This window comes from Canis lupus, chromosome 4, assembly GCF_003254725.2.
Source record: "Canis lupus dingo isolate Sandy chromosome 4, ASM325472v2, whole genome shotgun sequence".
Taxonomy (NCBI): Eukaryota; Metazoa; Chordata; class Mammalia; order Carnivora; family Canidae; genus Canis; species Canis lupus.
The window spans coordinates 37806980-37825463 of record NC_064246.1 but is presented as its reverse complement, the minus strand read 5'-3'; the positions used below and the strand labels follow the sequence as shown (position 1 = coordinate 37825463).

The 18484-nt window shown below is 47.0% G+C and overlaps 1 long non-coding RNA gene and 1 other non-coding gene across 2 annotated transcripts; one reads left to right on the top strand and one right to left on the bottom strand.

Moving 5' to 3' along the window:
* Positions 1-1774: 1774 nt before the first annotated feature.
* On the bottom strand, positions 1775-1881 carry LOC112652068 (U6 spliceosomal RNA). The gene has a single exon (XR_003131220.1). It is a non-coding gene; the product is annotated as a U6 spliceosomal RNA (small nuclear RNA).
* Positions 1882-5382: 3501 nt separating this feature from the next.
* Positions 5383-18126, top strand: LOC112651527 (uncharacterized). Its single transcript, XR_007410207.1, has 4 exons — positions 5383-5912; positions 6934-8977; positions 15436-15640; positions 15843-18126. It is a non-coding gene; the product is annotated as an uncharacterized LOC112651527 (long non-coding RNA).
* Positions 18127-18484: the final 358 nt, after the last annotated feature.

Sequence of the window (18484 nt, the reverse complement as noted above, 5' to 3'; positions counted from 1 at the left end):
GGTCTTAGTGAGGCTGCCTGGGCTTTAGATCCTGGTAGACCATCCCTTGCATTTACTGGAGAAGTCGCTTCACTTTTCCTGCCCTTATGTTCCTCTTCTGTAAAATAGGCTAATTACAGTTTCTACCTCACTGGGCGACCATGGGATGTGCAGCAAGCATTCAGCAGAGGATCTGGCACATGTTCAATGTCAGTAATGGTGATGGTGCTGCTGATGGTGGTGATGGTGATCATGATTTTATAAGAAAAGTACAGAGAGAGATTGGATGGCCCCAATACTTAGAATCCTTTATCTCGGCATAAGTCCTTTCATTGTCAATGCAAAGAAGACCCACCAAAAGGAGTGAATACTGGCATCTCTGGATGGAGACACTGACACACTGAATCTAGGCTCCTTGCACACAACCCTTCTACTCAAACCCTCCCTCTAGTTAGACTAATAGTTGCAGCCACGCTTATCTCCAATGTTCTAATATCAACTGGATGTCCTGGAGTTAGTGTCAATTTTCACAGGCTTAAAGCTCAGTCCTCTACAAGACTGCCCCCACCTGAAATGCCAATCACAAATCTCAGGGGCCACCCACATATCTGACCAGCTGACTATAAATATGCAGTTTCCCATGATTCCCTCAGGCTTGGTAATTCTCTAGAATAACTCTCAGAACTCATTGAAAGTGCTAGACTTATGATTACAGGTTTAATATAAAGGATATCGATTAGCAGCAGCCAGTGAAGAGACACAGGACAAGCAAGGTCTGAAGAGGGAGAGAACATAGAGGCAGAGCTTCTATGCCTTCAATTTATGGAACCCAGACACATCACCTGGTCAGCACATCAATATGTTCACCAACCAGAAAGCTCCACCATGCCATAATGTCAGCGCTTTTATTGGGGCTTCATTATGTAAGCATGATTAAATAAATCACTGGTCACATAATTGAACTCAATCTCCAACACCTCCAACCCTCTACCCCTAGATGTCAGGCTGGCTTAAAGTTCCAATTTTCTAATCACAAAGGTGGTATTTCTGGTGACTAGCCCCCATCCTGAAGATATTTAGGGGCCCACTTAGAGTCACCTCTTAGCATGACAAAAACACTCTTTTCACTAAAAAGGTTTTAGTGGCAATTCTAAAGGTTTTTGGAGTTCCCTCTGCCTAGACAAAAACCAGATATATTCTCTATTTTACCACACCTCCACTGGGAAGCGTCTCTCCTCTCTCCTCCCCAAAGCTTTGATTGAATTTGCCAGGCTCTGAATTTATTGTTTTTGACCCGGGATATATCTTGTTCCTGGAAATGACCTCTCCAGGGGCTGGGCTCGTCTTTCAGCTATATATGGATTCATTCTGTTCACCTGTAGGTACTCACAGGTCTTCCCTACACTCCCCTTCCTAGGCTAAGGCTGAGGCTCCTCACTTGCTTATATCATCTCTTGGATTTGCCCAGATTCCCCATCTCACCCAGACACTGCCCAAGACTCTTTGCTGTGCTTTCTTGGCTCATCCCAACTTCAGATCCTGAGCCTGACAAACCCAGAATCTGGCTCAGAGACCTAAAAAATAGAAGTCCAGTGGCCGATGGCACATTTCCAGCCCTACCATTTCCTAGTTGGTTGGCTTTGAGCATGTCATTTCAGATCCAGAAGGTTATATTTTCTCATCTGGAAAACAGAAACATATCCTCTAGTAGTCAGGGTTCAGCTAGGCTTTGCTACAGTAAGAAACACCTCCTAACATAACACAGGTTCATTCTTTTTTTTTTTTTTTTTTTTTTTTTAATATGGAACGCTTCACGAATTTGTGTGTCATCCTTGCGCAGGGGCCATGCTAATCTTCTCTGTATCGTTCCAATTTTAGTATATGTGCTGCCGAAGCGAGCACTCACACAGGTTCATTCTTGCTCACATCCTCATCCATAGCACTGCTCTGTCCTGTAACCATGTCATTTAGAACACATGGTCCCCATGATCACTAGGGCCATGGGAATAGAAGAGGGAGGAGGTATACTGGCTGTCTGTCGCCTTGGCCCAGGAGTGGCCCATATCACCTCCACTCACAAGCTACTGGACACAGTCATCACATGGCTGCAAGGATTTCTAGGGGATGTCTCTGCTGTTTGGCAAGCCCCAACAGTCTCCTCTACAGGTTCTATGATTCACTGGGAAGCTGGGAAAATCTAGAAAGTTCATATATGTGAAAACTGCAGCCACAGAGCAGGTGATTGCTAATTAGTTTTCTGAGTTCACAAAGGGCCTCTGTTTTGCTTTGTGAGCTCTTTGGTCTTGATAAGAGAGGTGGGTCCCATTTGTGCTGTTTCATAGTGGGGCCTCCTTGCCTACCAGTTGCCAGGGTTAGACAGGTCCTAGTGATCTGGCCCCTTATCTTTTACTGGACTGAGATAAGCGTCGCAGAGATGTAGTCCCTGGATCGCTCCCAGCTACCCCTATCCCCACCACCTCAGTTTGGAGATCCTGACTTCCTAGCCCTCAAATCAAAACCACAGGCAGAAGTTATGTCCCTGACCTTTACCTTTACAGCCAAAGAGCAAAAACAATCTGACTTAGTGCTTGCACTTCATGTTTTTCTCACAAAGTTTACTCTGTAGAGTTGTAACTGAGTTAGTGGAACAGGATGAAGTGCAAGACATGGCATCAAGATAACAGCAACAATAGTAATGGTACCAGGAATTTATTGAGCACCTACTGTATGCCAGGCTTTTTGCCAAGTGTTTTATGAGGACTGTCTACTAAACTCTTTCAGCCTCCCAATGGAGATCCTATTATTATCCCTATTTGCAAGTGGAAAAATTAAAGCACAGAGTATTGGGAGACCTGTTACTGTGGGTACATAGCAAGGCCAAGATTCACACCCAGGTCTGTCAAACTCCATGTCCTAAAATGAAGAGCTGGAGCACCTAACTCCATGCCTGGGATTGAGCAGCATCCTTGCAGCTCACCACCGGTAAGCACATTTCCCAAAAACAAAGGATCTCGAACTCTTAGGGTGTATAGGCATTAAATCAATTAATCTTTCAGCAAGCATTTGCTAAATGTCTGCTATGTCCAAGACTGGCCAGATTCTAGGGTTCAGAAGTGAATCAGACATGGAGTCCTCAAGTCGCTCATGATCCAGGGTGTCATTAATTCCCAAAGCAGTAAGAAAGAGGCCATGGAAGAATGGAGGGGTGCACCTGGAAGCTGAAGAGAAAGAGCTGAGACTTTGTGGATGAATAAGAGAGAATCAGGAAGCCAGGAAAAGAAGGTGTTCTGCATGGAAAACAGTATGTGCCAAGACACAGAAGCACAAGAGAACCTTGTTGGGGACTTGGAGGGGCTTGGGATTGTTGGAATATAAAATCCAGGATAGGGACAGGGTGGGGACACCATCATTGGGAGATGGGGTTAGACAGGCCGCTGGAGCCAGACTGTTCATGCATTTATTCATTCATCCATTGTGCACCAGAAGACTACAGGTGCTGTGCGAGGCTCTGCAGTTACAACAGTGAACAAGCTGCAGGGCTTTAAGCGTGGAGAAAGGAGATGGGCAAGAAATGAATAGAGGAGTAAAGACGGAATTTCGGAGAGATATGGATAAGGAAAGGGGCCTTAAATGCCAGGCCCAGGAATTTGGGGGGAAGGGGGTGGAAAGCCCTGGAAAAGCTGTTGGCAGAGGAGAAATGAGGTTAGATCTCTATTTTAGAAGCTCACCCCCTGTAGAAGGGGAGGCCAGTACCGCGGCCCAGGCAGGCACTCTCAACACAGGGCCGGGCACCCAGTGGGCGCTCAGAGAGTGCTAGGGATCTGGGTCTGAGTGTGGTGTGCCTCTCGATCCGGGGCCTGCATGCCCCTCCACCCCTGCCCCGACGTCTCTCTGTCCCCAAGGACATCTGCAGCTGGACCAGACGCCTCCTAATCACCCAGCTGGCTCTATGCCTGGTGAGAACATCTTGATAGGCATTAGAACTCTAACCTTGACCCCAGAGGAGGAGATAGCTCAAGTCCCTGGTGCTTTGCTGCTGACTGGCCGGGGATCCTGCTGGGTTTCCCCAGGGCCTCATCCATCCTCTGATGGGTAGTGGTCAGAGATCTGAGCGGGAGCCAAGAGCCTCGAGTGTGACTCCTCTGTCTGTTCCTGACTTGCTGTGTGCCCCAGGCAGGCTGGTCCCCAACTCTGTTGCCTCTGTTTTCTTCCTGGCAAAATGAGAACAATAATCCCGCCTTCCCACGTCACAGGGCTATGATGGGGGGCAAGGGAGAACAGCCGTTTGCTCCTCAGCCAGCACGTCCTGAGGGAGCACTCAGTAGGAAGCCCTCCACGGCAGATGGGAGGGGCAGGTGCAGCCTGATGCCCAGGCTCTGCTCTAATATTATCACATGGAATTGCTTCACTGAACTTTCATAGCAACCCAGGGAGGAGGGGTCACTCATCAACACCTCTCTACAGACCGGGCAAGCAAGGCAGAAAGAAGCTGTGAAAGGCTGACAAGCAGAAGCAAATGGGGCTATGAACTTGGAATGAGGCCAGAGCCTTATCTCTCTGACCACGAGTCCACAGTGCCTCGCTGCCCGCATGGGGCTCACGGCCTCAGTGAAGGGGACAGGGCTTGAAAAATACTCAAAAAGTAACACGGAGTTACAAACTGAACAGTTCTGTAGCATCAAGTTACAAGACAGGAGACAAAGACAAGATGGAGGCTGGGAAGGGAGGCCTTGGTGGGGTGGGTGCTGCCTTGGGGCAGCGAGAACACAAAAAGGCCCTGGGCAGTGGGGGTCAGGCTTTGATGGCAGAGGAGGGCTCCACGGGGCTCAGGGCCCCTCCCCAGGTGGGGGGAGGCTCAGCAGGGAGCTTCCTCCAGACGCACTGAGAAGCCACTGGAGTGCTGTAAAGCGTTTATGCTTTAGAAAGAATTACCTGGACTACAGGGACCATGATTGGACACAGGAAGGCCATTTTTTTTTTTAAGATTTTATTTATTTATTTGAGAAAGAGAAAGAGAGAGAGAGAGGCAGAGACACAGGCAGAGAGAGAAGCAGGCTCCATGCAGGGAGCCCGATGCAGGACTCCATCCCAGGACCCTGGGATCATGACCTGAGCCAAAGGCAGATGCTCAACCCCTGAGCCACCTAGGCATCCAGGAAGACCATTCTAAAGAGGATGCAGTGACCCTGGTGAGGGCAGGGAGGTGGCCTGGGGGGTAGGGTGCAGGCAGCTTTGGGAGGATATAGCAGGATGGAATTAACAGGGGTGGATGACTGAGAAAGGGTGACACCAGGAAGCATGAGACATGGAAAAGTTATAGGTCTCCGGTGTCTCAACAGGCTCGGTCTCTATGGAAACAAGGGCTGAGTAAGAATCATTATAGAACACCCCAGGGCAGAAGGCTCTGTCGGACTCTGACTCAGTCAGACCTGGAAACCCCGGCTCTGCACCCGACCGACCATGTCACCTTCGGGAAGTCTTCCTGACCCTCGTTTCCCCTCTCTCAAAATCAGAGATGTAAACAATTTCCCCAGAAACCTTCAGTAGTCTCTAAGTCTCTCTGGCCAGAAATGGATCACATGACCAACCCTAGCCCAACCAGAGGCAAAAGAGTGGGGATGACATGATGTGGTTGTTTCCAGGTGTATCTGTATATTCTCAGCACCCTCTTCATCAAGGGGCAAGTCCCTGTGAATTTTAGCCAACCTTAAGAACTTGTTGAAAAGTAGGACTCAGCAGAAGTGATACCATGAGACTTCTAAGGCTAGGCCATAAAAGGAGATTCAGCTTCTACCTGGTTCACTGCAGCATGTGTGCTGAAGCCCTGAGCAGCCGTCCCAGGCCTACCACCCTGAGGCCACCATATCGTGGGGAGGCCCAACTAGCCCTATGTAGAGATGCTCAATGGAGAGGCCCTACATGAAGACAGAGAGGTACCTGGCCAGCCCCAACTGTTCTAGCCCCTATGATATTCCAGCTCCAGCCACATTTGACTACAACTGCCAGAACCACCCAGTCAAAGCCTTCCTAAATCCCTGACCTGCAGAAATTATGTGAGATAATAAGATGATAGTTATTGTTTCTGAGTTTTGAGGTAATTTGTTACTAAGCAGTAGATTACCAGATCACACGATGAGCTTACACCAAGCATGCTTCTCCTTCAGGGGTTAGACCTGTGGCCAGCTATGAATACCTGGGGCTTCCATAACAAGGAGGAGGGGCAATGACTGTGGGACAGGCAATCCCCACTGTCCACCACATTGCAAGAATTAGGGCATCTGATCACCAAACTCTGAGCAACCATTGTAATACTAAGAACTTCCTGATAAGCACATATAGCCTGAGAGGGTACTCAGATTGCTTGGTTGGTATAAGATGTACATAAAGTACTAGAAGTTAGAACTAGAAGCTAGAAACGTTAGTGCTTCTTGACACAGGTTCCTGCATTACTAACATGCTCTGTCCCTGTACCAGCTGATTAAATCATCCAGCCAATCCAAAGACCTTTCTGGTGCCAAGCTGTCTCTGGGTCCTGAGACATAGAAATGAAAATATAACCCTGTTATATAACCCTCTAGGGGGCTCTCAGAGTCATCCCTGCCCTTAAATAACTGCCAGATTAGATGGAAAATATGTGTTCATAAGATAATGCAACTCAGATGTGGAGGAAATTCAGGAAGCAGGCTCTACTGAGCTTGGGGAGGCAGGAGGTGGAAGAGGAGGGACTTTGTGGCAGTGGCAGCTTTGCAAAGTAGGGTAGCTCCCCTTCCCATCTATCTTTCTGGTCTCCCCTTCACTCACTGCTCTCCCATCATATGGCCTGCTTTTCATTCCTAAACAAATCAAGCTCATTCCTGCCCAGGGCCTTTGTACTTGCTGTTCTTTTATCTAGAATGCCCATTCCCCCCATTTTTTTTTTTGTTTGTTTCTTGCGACTGGTTCTTTATCATTCAGACTTCAAACCAGATGTCGACTCTTTGGACACTTATCATTTCTTGGCTACTCAGCAACAGACCAGCCTTCACATCAAAGAAGGTCAAAGAAGGGTGAATTTCTACTCTCTCCTTCTCTCTCCTGACCCCTGGGAACCGTGGAGCGAGCATGTGATCTAGCCTCCACCATTCCAATGGGACAACAGAAACTATCTACAGTGGTGAGAACAATCAAGTCCTGGTCTGGAACCAACAGGGCAGGAGAGAGGGTGCCAGGAGGAAGCCAGGAGGCTTCCTAGGCTGACTGTGCTGTGGCTGGTCTGGCTCAGGTCTCACTTGGGTCCCGCCCCCTTTCCAAGTCTTGTTGTCTAATACATATAGATCCAGCCAGCCACACAGTGCCCTATTTGGTTCCTGATCAGCATGAGCTAGCCAGAGCTGGTTTCTGCAGTTTGCAATCCTCCCCTAGCCCCCTTCCCAAAGCAGCCAGCCCCTACTCCCTCTGCCTGACACATCATCGAATTACCGTATGGGACACTGTGGTGAAAGTTACCTGTTTTGATGTCGTTGCTTCTCTCCCAACTAGAATGCAAGGAAGGAATATTTGGGGAACAAGAAATCCCCCACCAAGTGAATATAAAAATGAGGGAGAGTAAGGAGTCCTCCCAGTGGGCTTCCTGCCCACCCTCAAGTATTTCCATTCAGACCCATGGCCAGGGCTCTCACACAAGGCAGCAGGTCTACCTGTGGCCCCAATGGCAGAGCAACAACCACTGTGTGTGTGCCCAACACTGCACTGGGGGTTTCACAAAACTCCTCCCATTTCATCTTCACAATTAACCTGTAAGGTCTACATCCCCTCTATACAGGGAGATCAGTGAATAGCTTGCCCACTATCACATGGCTTCTAAAGAAACATCGGTCAGTTTGAGGACCTACACTGTTCCCTCAGTAGGGCTTGTCAGAAATAAGGGGGCTTCTAGAATTGCAGGCCCCAGAGTCACAAAGAAAGCCCCCCACCAGCCTTGGCTCAAATATCTGCAATGACAGGGAACTCAGCCCATGCCGTTGCTGAAAGTTGCCACCTGGCAGGTTTGGGAAAGTGAGGAAAGAGGCAGATCCAGGAAAAAGAGCCCAACAGAAGGCTGGAAGACCTTGGGGTCACACCAGATTGGATCTGAGCTTTGAGAACATCCCCAGGGGTGAGACAAAAGGCTGCCAGGGAGACCAGGAAGCCTTGGAGGCGGGGGCCGAGGACAGGCTGCAGTCACAGATGCCGGGTCTGGGGCACCACTGGGAGATGATGGGGTGCTTGCTAGTCAAGGTCCAGGGTTTCTTCTGGCTCTCCTGGGCCCCCTAAAACTGCATTTCGCATGTGTCACAGAGGGAATGCCACTTTGTGGCTGACACCTGGCTATAGGCAGATAAGATCAGCGGGCAAGGTCACAGGTAAGCCTATTGCCTGTTAGGCAGGGGCCCTAGTTCTGGGTTCTCCTGGTTCTGGCCTCTCTGGGACAAGGGTTCCAATCGTGACTCACCCCCACCTTTGAGCTTGATAGCTCCCCCTATGAATCAGAGACAGCTGCCGTGGGGGTTGCATGATCTACTGCCTGTGAATGTTAGAGCCCTGCAGGTGACACTCTTCTATATGGTCCTTCTGTTGACTCTTACTGCCTCAAAGAAAGAAGGTAAGTTCCTCAAGAGAGAGACAAAACCCTACCTTGGCGGTGAGTCCTGCAAGTCCTTCCAACCTAAGGTCACAAGGGGAGGTTTCATGCACAAAGCAATAACTCTGTCCATCCACTGGGCGCATGTGGAGATGGGAATTCCCCAGGCAATCCTTACTCTTCTTTTCTCATTGGCAAACTATTGCTGAATGTCTACTCTAGATGCTAAGAGCTAAGGACACGAAGATGAAAATATACGACCCCTGCCCTGTAGGTCAACCAAGAAGTACTCAAGAGAATAAATAATCCCAGTCGGCCTGATAATTGCCGTCACCGATATGTGGGCCATATTCAGTGGGAGCACCGGAGAAGGAGTCCTGCCTAAAGCTGCCTGGGGACGTAAGTTGAAAATTCACAGTTCCTTCCTGCCAAGAGTTTAGGGTTTAGAACAGGAGCAAATACATGAATAAATAATATCAATACAACCTGATTGTGGAATTCACAGATGTATGAGCAAAATTTAATGAGAGCAGTGGAGAAGGAGCAACTGAGTCTGCCCAGAGGAGTTAAGCCAGTCTTCCCAGAACAGAACAAGAACTGAAACTGGGGAGGGACGCCTGGGTGGCTCAGCCGTTGGGCGTCTGCCTTCAGCTCAGGTCGTGATCCCGGGGTCCTGGAATTGAGTCCCACATCGGGCTCCTGCGAAGAGATGCCAGTGTCTCTGCCTCTCTCTGTGTGTGTCTGTCATGAGTACATAAATAAATCTTAAAAAAAAAAAATTGAAACTGGGGAAACCGGCAAGGGCTAAGTCTTCTGAATGTCCAAAACCTCCCTCTCACCCTCCAGGGCGTCTTGCCCTTGGGAGCTCTCACTGCTAGTGCCTAGTCTTGCTCAGCTTCCCGGCTCTCCTCACACCCTCTTTCCCCACTTCTGCCCATGGGCACCATTCAGGCCAGGTCCTCCCATCATTCCCCAAGGGATCCACTGGCACAAAGCCTGCTTCCAGGAAAGTGAGTCCAAGACAAAGATGCCTCTTAGTTCTGGGTCCATAGCAGCTTAAAATTTTTTTGCTTTTTTGACTTTCTGTCTGCTTCTGGAAGCTACTAACTTAGGTACCCCACAACTCCAGATTTTATAAACACACACCCTCCCCCTAGGAGTGGGTCAGTATCCTGTAGGGTTAACTCATTACATGTCTTTTAAAGAAGAGAAAACCAAGGCTCAAAACATTCAGATGAAAAATGGCAGAGGCAGAGTTAACTACAAGTTCAGGGTTCCACAGGCATAACACAGCTACTGATCCTTCCACCCCAGGTCAATCTGTGAGCTGGCCCTCAGTAAAAGGGTTAATGTAATCAATCACCTTTTATTCGACAGGTTGTGCTAGGCACTATTCTATATACACTGGCAGTTTGGCAATGAACAAGCCAGACAGACATGGAACTTGGATTCCAGTGAACAGAGATAAACAATAAATGGAAGGTCAGTAGCCGTGTTGTGCCAATGGGCAAATAAATAAGTTAACAGGAACATTTCAAAGAGTAGTATACACCAAGAAGAAAATATAGCAGGGTAATGGGAAAGAGAGAGTGATAGGAAGGGGAAGGGGCTGCTCATTTAGAGTAGTCAGGGAGGGTCTACACGATGGGAAGCATCCAGCCATATGAAGAGCTCAGGGAAGAATATTTTAGGCCAGGAAAGCAACAAGTGCAAAGGCTCTGAGGTAGGAATGAGCTTAGCATATTCATGAAACAGCAAGACCTGTGTGACTGGAGCAGGGAGAAGAGGTCAAGTGCTATAAGATGGGACAGGAGTCCTGCTTCTAACCACCATGGGGAGAGAGAAGTGGTGTTAATCATCCACCAGTCTGCTGCTTGTGTTACTGCACCAGGCGTCCCTGTTAATGGCGGCCTCGCACTGTCCTGTGAGAGCTTGTCTACTGTAGCAACTCATCCTGGCTGCTCTGACCCCTCCCATGCATGGCACCAAATTTCAGCTCTCTTGGGGGCACATACTACTACACAGTCAGCTCTTCCTTCTGAAGCACCACCCCAAGCCAAGATGGCTGGATCCAGAGCAGCTTTCAGCCACATGAGCTCTGCTCTTCCCAGAAACACAGATTTTCCTTCCCCTACAGATGAATTAATTCTTCTCTGGGTATTACTAGCACATCCAGGCCAGGGGCCTCCCACTGAGATTTCTTTCTTCTTTTTAAAGCAATCTCTACACCCAACATGGAGCTCAAACTTACAACCCCGAAATCAAGAGTCCTATGCTCTACCCACTAAGCCAGCCAGGTGCCCCATCCCACTGAGATTTCTTAATTTGAAATATCAGAGCACAGGGCTTGGGAGTTTCAACACCTTTTTTTTCCCCAGAGTACGCTGATGTATTTTACTTTAGAAAAGTGCTCAAGCCCAATGTTGCCAAATCTTCCTGTTATTTTTCAGTCAAAGCCATAAATTCTTATTTTTATGTGAAATTTACAGATCTTAAAATTACCACAAAGGCCAAAACCTGTCAACTACAAAATAAAGTAAAGCAAAACGCTATTAATAAATCATTAATTTCTATCATACAAACATATCACACTTCTATATTATGTATTTGTGGATACTTTCCTAACCTTTTTTTAAAAAGATTGATTTATTTATTTTAGGGAGAGAGCACAGAGGGAGGGACAGAGGGAGAGGGAGAGATTCCCAAGCAGACTCTGTGCTGAGTGCCAAGCCCAACACGAGGGTCCACACGAGGCTCAATCTCACAACCCTAAGATCATGACCTGAGCTAAAACCAAGGGTTAGATGTTTAACCAACTGTGCCGCCAAGGCACGCCCCCTTTCCTAACCTTTGAAACCAGTTCCCTTTTTCTATTGTCAGTGAGAAATAAAAAGTTGCTCTGCCGCCTGCCAGACTGTGCTGTTCCCATTTGACCATAAATGATGTTCAATGCTCACAGAATACAAACGGAGCTTCAGTGGCCTGGGGCTCAGACTGGGCCATGCTGCACCTGTGTTTTGGATCAGACAGAGACAATGCCATTCAGAGGCCCCAAAAGTTACTAAATACCCCCTCCTTTGACTCGTGTGAATGACTGACAGTTTTTTACTGCCTCAAAAATAAAAGGCATTAAGATATCCAACGACTGAATTGCCCTTGCCCCTTGACAATATTCAAACCGAACCCACTTCCTTAATGCCACTGAAGAATCATCCCGGTCAAACCCAAACTCTCTAAGAAACTCTCCCACCCAAACCCTACCCTTGTGCTTCCCCTGGGGTGCATTTCCCTTTGCTGCAGCAAGCCAAATAAGCCTATCTTTTGGCTACAGGTGTGCTTCTGGCGGTCTTTGGTTGGTGACCTTTGAACACTGCATATCTTGAGCATCTTTCTATCCCAGTCACTAGAAGTATCAGCACGCTAATGGTTGCAGGATAGTGCATTGTTCAGAAGGCAAAATCTGTTACTTCCTTTTTTTCAATAGGAAACATCATATATTCCTTTACTGTAGTATCTTAGCACACTCTATAGCTAATTTGCTTTGTGGTGTTTGTGTTGTTCTGATAAGAGCTCAGTGAATGGTGAACAGAATCAGAAGGGGACTGGGAGGCTGTGGATTGCCAAAGGAAACTGAGCAAGGACAGTGCAAATTGCAGTTTGGAGCACTTCCTGTGGAAGTGCTGGAAAATCAATAAAGCTGGCTCTGGAAAGAAGTTGCACCCCTGCAAGGAGGGATGAACGAGGCAGGCCCTAGCTGGCTGCCTGTGAGCCCAGACCTCTCAGGATCTATGAATAGCCTTCACTTGAGGGCACCCAGCTGTGCTTGAGGTCCTGGGACCAGAAGTAGGGATAGACTAATAAGGATAGCAGTGAGGTTGGGCCAAGGGACCACCCCTAGCCCTGGGACTGCGCTTTTCTTCCACGCTACCATCAGCAACTCTAAAATAGATCCAGGAGGCGTTCCTTTCTTTGAGCTCAGGGATGTGAGGAAATTGAGAAATGCCCAGGGTCCCCACCTTCCATTCTTGCCTAATCCAGCAATGGCATTAGACATTAGACATTGCAGAAATCCAGAAATGCTCCTGGACTCTGCTAGGAAACAGAGCTCAGGAGGAATGTCACCGACAGCCTAGCAGATGCTTCTGTCCCCCACGTGCAGTTGAATCTGAGGACCTCCTGGGAGGAGGTGTCCTTTCTGCTGAGTTTGGAAGGGAAAAGCCCAGGCAAGGGGGCTCATGCTTCTACTATGGGCAAGCCAGGAGCCAGGATTTGAACATGGAAAAGAGACTGTGAGTAATGGGAGAAGACCAGTAGGGGGGCCTTGAGCCAGCTGCCACTCCCTCCGGCCTGCTGTTCCAGAAAACAAGGGGGTGGAAATACATGACCAGTAGAGTAGAGTAGAAAAAGACCTTACTGGTCATGTATTTCCATCCCCTTGTTTTCTGGAACAGCAGGCCTGTGTTGTGTGCTCTGGGACAAGTTGCATGTCCTTTCTGACCCTCATTTTTTTGCTTGTAGGAAGAAGGGTGAAAATGGAGGCAGACAGAATAAGGAATAAGTGTGGATTAGTGTCAGGTAGACCCTGGGCCAGGCATCATGCTGGGCACTGGGGACACACAGATCAAAGACACCTTCTTGGGCTTCAGGATGTCTATCACCCGGGGAGGGGACAAGTAAATAGCTCATTGTAATACTTGAGGGACAATCAGAAGCTCATCAGGCCAAAGCTCAAGGAATGAGTAGGAATTTCTCTGGGGAGAAAAGGGGACAGCATCCCTGGGGAAGAAGCCACATGAGCCATGGCAGGGAGGCATGCTTTGTTTGGTGGGTACCTAGAAGGCAAGGACTCCTGTAGCCCAGTGACCATGAGGCCCTGGAGGTGATGACGTACATGAGTGCAGTGCACAAGTGTCTAAGACCACAGGAAGTGTGAGGACTTCAGTGAAGTAGAGAACTCATACCCTGTCAAGACACTCCTCAGTTCCTATCCAGTGCTGCTTTATGAGAATTAACCCAGTGTCTGATGTTTGAGAAGACAGAAGTCTGGATTTTTAGGTGAAATCTTCTAACTTGTAAACATCAACTTCAACCTGCCAGACAAATAAAACAGGCTGGATGCGACTGTTTGTAACCTCTGGGTAAGGAGGTCTCTAAGATCTCACAGCTCTTCTTTTCTGAAAAGGCACATGGCACAGTGATTGAGAGCATGTACTGTGTAGCCAGAAATCTCAAGTTCAGATCCTGACACTGGCTTCTACTAGCTAATTCACACAGTTTATGAATATCACTGCCTGGAGTTTGCAGTACACAGCCTGAGCAGCTGTATATGGTTGTCCTGTATATAACTCTAAGCCAGGGTCTTCCCCTCTCCAAGCCCCAATTTCCTCACCTGTAAATCAGGGATGATAACCTATGTAACTATGAGAGTGAAATGAACTTATTATGTAGGTATATATACTTACCTCAATGTTGTATTACATAGTAAATATTCAAATAGGATATCTTTCATCTAGTCTTTGTGGGGACTCCAGCTGAATCTGCAGGCCCTCTGGGGAAAGATATTCCTTTGTGCTGGAAAATTCTGCTGAGGAAAGGTCCCTCTATTTGGAGCTGGGCTGGAGTAGAATCAGAGAGGAGAGGTTATGCTTTACCTGGCAAGACATCAGCCAGGATGGGAAAAAAGGGTTTTGAGAAATCTGGGCACCGGGTTCAGGTTTTGAGAAAATCTAGTAGGAATTTATTAAGAGAAGAAGTTGGAAATATATTTGGAAGTTTATTGTTTTCTTTAGGCCTCTGGTTCACTAAGGAGAAAGAAGTATATACTTTAGAGAGCTTAGGTGGGGAGTAAATAAATTAGTACAAATGGCACCCTCACAAAAAGCCTGGAACAGAAGCTTGTCATCATTCTCTTGGAGATACTGTGGCCTTGCAGTGGCAGAGAATCCCCTTTGTCCCTCTGGGCCCTCTCTTCACCCCCAAAGACCCACCATATTATAGAGCTCCTTTGCCTCAGGCCTCTCATTGTGTTCAGTCAAGGGGCAGTGCTGCCAGGAGTGCAAAGTAGTGGGGTTGGGTCTGTGTCCATGTGATTGCAGGGTTGGAACTTTTGATCCCACCCCCAACCCCTTACTCTCCCACAGAGGAGGGAGGCTGGAGGCAGAATCTGTCCCCAGTGGCCAATGATCTATTCAATCATGCTCATGTAATGAAGCCTTATATAAAAATCCAAAAGGACAGGGTTTGGGGAGCTTCCAAGTTTGTGAGCACACAGACACCTGGAGTGAGTGGCACACTTGGAGAGGGCATATGGGCCCTCTGAAGCTCTGAGCCCTTCCCACATACCTTGCCTTATGCCTTATATCATACCTCTTCCATCTGGCTATTCCTGAATTACATCCTTTGATTTAAAAAAAGTAATCTAGTAAGTAAAATATTTCTCTGAGTGCTGTGAGCTCTGGCAAATTACTAAACCCAAGGAGGGTGTGGTAGGAACCTCTAGTCTACAGCTGGTCAGTCCAGGAGCAAGGGTGGCAATTTGGTCTTGTGATTGGTATCTGAAGTGGGCGAGGAGAGTCCTGTGGGACTGAGCCTTTCACTTGTGGGATTTGATGCTATCTTTAGAAGACAGTGTGTCAGAATTGAGTTGACTTGTAGGACACCCACCTTGATGGTATTGGAAAAAACACATGGTTATAGTCATGAGGGTGTGTAGGGGTGGAGGAGTTAAGAAGGAGTGGGATTTCCATCCTAAATCCCCATGACATTTGACACATTGTTTCTGCCCTCCTTTCCCATCACCTGGTATATCTCATGAACATTCTCTCTCTCTCTCTCTCTCTCTCTCTCTCCCTCCCCAGAATCTCTCTCTCATATCCTCCTCATCCTGCCCAAGATCTCCTGTCTCCTGTCTCCAGTGGGGTCTTATGCAGAGCAATCTCACTCTCCTCCAGCATCTCCATTGACCAACAATATCAACTTCAAGAATCTGAAAAAAGATTAGGCTGAGGACTGAACACGCATATTCAGCGAACAGAAAGGTCCCTCAGCTGCCAAAGAGATGAGGTAGGGAAAGGGAGTAGAAATATTTTTTGCGTATAGCAATAATAATACAAGCAGCATGGTAGGACATTGCTTAGAGTCATAAAATATTTATGTCAGTAATATTACTAAGTAATCATAATAGCAGACATTTAGTGCATATTTGCCATAGTACCAGGCAACACCCTAAAGGCTTTACCTATAATATCTTACTTAATGTTTACAGTACACCCATGGAACAGACACTACTTCATCTCTTGTCAAAGACCAGGAAACTGAGACTCAGGGTGGTTGGATGATTTGTCAAGGTCACACACTTACGAAGTGGTTTAGCACCCTTATCTGCTAGGCTTCAAAGCCAGTGCTCTGAACCACAGAAGCCAGCAAGAGGAAGTCCGACTCAAGATTCTAAGTGCTCAGTCACTCTAATAGAGAAAGACACCCTTCCAAAGAGCAAGAGTAAAGCACAATATCCAAGAATAAACTTCAAGCAAGAAGGCCAGGCCTATGGCAAGGACATGATGCAGCTTTGTATGGCACAACAAAGCAGGAGCACCGGGTGAAGGGTCTGTGGATCGCATTCCTGAGATTGGAAGGTTGATGCTCCTCACATGGACCCATTAATTTGTTCTAAAGCCAATAAAAATTCCGTTAGTGCCTGGGAGAAGATCTTGGCAAATTGATTGAAATTAATTTGGAAGAACAAATGCTCAAGAGTAGCCAAGAAAATGTTTTTAAAAAATGAAGTAAGGAGAGGAGCTCACACTACTCATTCATTCTTTTTGTGGATATTTATTGAGCACCTGTTATATACCAGGTGCTAAAGATCTAGACACCATCCTTGTCCTCAGGAAGTTTACAGTCTAATGGATATGAAATATACCATAGAAGTAGAACCATGTAAATGGTGTGGCTCTGGGGCAGAGGGAATAGTGAGGGCCCAGACAGAGGCTCTTGAAGGTGGGAGAGCTTAGGAGATAGTAATCATAAGGATGTTTACTGAATACTTTGTGTGTGCTGCATGATTACATCCCCTAGTAATCCTGTGACTCAGGAACCCTGATGATCCCTACTTTACACATAAAGAAGCATAAGCCCAGAGATATTAATCTGCTCAAGGCCACAAGCCAATGGTTGGTGGGGCAGAGCCTGAACCCACGTCTGTCCAACTCTTAATGTCTCTGCTCATAATGTGATATGATAGGACATCCAGACATCGCAGATCAGTAAGGAAAAGGTAGCATAGTCAAGCAATTGTGTTGAGATAGTTATTTGAGAGATTATTAACCTGATTTTTAAAACAAGTTTGAAATGGATTTAGATATTTAAATACAAGACAAATCCATAAACGCAATAGACAAAATGAAGGGAAATGGATCACATATTTATTTATTTTAAATTTTATTTATTTATTCATGAGAGATACACACACACACACACACACACACACAGGCAGAGACACAGGCAGAGGGAGAAGCAGGCTCCACGCAGGGAGCCTGACGCGGAACTTGATCCCAGGTCTCCAGGATCACACCCTGGGCTGAAGGCGGCGCTAAACTGCTGAGCTACCCAGGCTGTCCTGGATCAGATATTTAAATGTGAGACAAAAACTGAAGAAGTCATAGAGACAATAAAGGGAGGGAAAGGTTTATAACCTTGAGTTGAGAAAGGCCTTTCTCAGCAGGACAGGAGGGCCAATAGTACTATAAGAAAAGGCGGCTGATCTAACCACATTGCAGTTTAAAACCCCCTTGTGGCACAAGGCAGAGGCACAAAGAACAAGATGAGGAAGCATATACACAGCACGGACAAAGCTTGATATTTAAGGGACTCTTATAAGGCTGCAAGGAAGAAAAAAAAAAACTCTCCTAGAAAAACAGGAAAAGGTCATGAACAGCAATCCCAGAAAAAGAATCAAAGAGTGCCAGGCAGGTTGCTGGCCCCCCACACTGGCCCCCACTCTGAAGGGCCTGCCATCCCTCCAGCCTCTGGAGTCATATGTGATCATTCGCTGGCCTGAGACCCATCAGATCCTTTCTCTTGAAGATCTGAATGAAGGAATGAGTGAGTTACAGAGCTTGTGGTCAGGTGGAGGAAAGATGAACAGAATGATCACCTTGGGGCAAGGCCAGAGTCACTGCCACAGAGCTAAAGCCTCAAATTAGTCTCGTGAGACAGGTGGCAAAGCCACAAACTGCAAACAACTAACTGTCCACCAATAGGAAATGGGCTAAAAAAAAGTATAGTTCATCCATATAATGGAATATCGTTTAGGAATTTAAAAGAGTCAGGTAAATCTTTATGTACAGAAAAAGATGTAGAAAATTACTGGGTCTTTATTTAATAAAAAACTGTATTTTAGGGGCACCTGGGTGGCTCAGTCGGTTAAGTATCTGCCTTTGGCTCATCCAGGATCTCAGGGTCCTGGGGTTGAGTCCCACATCTGGCTCCCTCCTTCATGGGGAGCCTGCTTCTCCCTCTGCCTCTGCCTGATACTCCCCCTGCTTGTGTTCTGTCAAACAAATAAAAATCTTTTTTTAAAAAAACCTTTATTTTAAAATTTATGTTTATAGTGTGTGTGTGTGTGTGTGTGTGTGCACGCACGCACATGTATGTGCATGTCTGTGTGTATGAAATTCAAACTGCCTGGGTTTGAATCCTGGCTCTGACATTATTAGCCATATGTCTTTGAGTAAATCCCTTAACCTCAATTTCCTTACTTCTAAAGTGAGAAATAACCATATAATCTTCAAATGGTTGTTTTAATGAGGATTAAAGCACGCATTATCTTAGAACCATGTTAGGAACATGCTAAGTGCTCAGAAACTAGGAGCTTTCATTGTCATCATCATCCACAGAGCCAGAAAA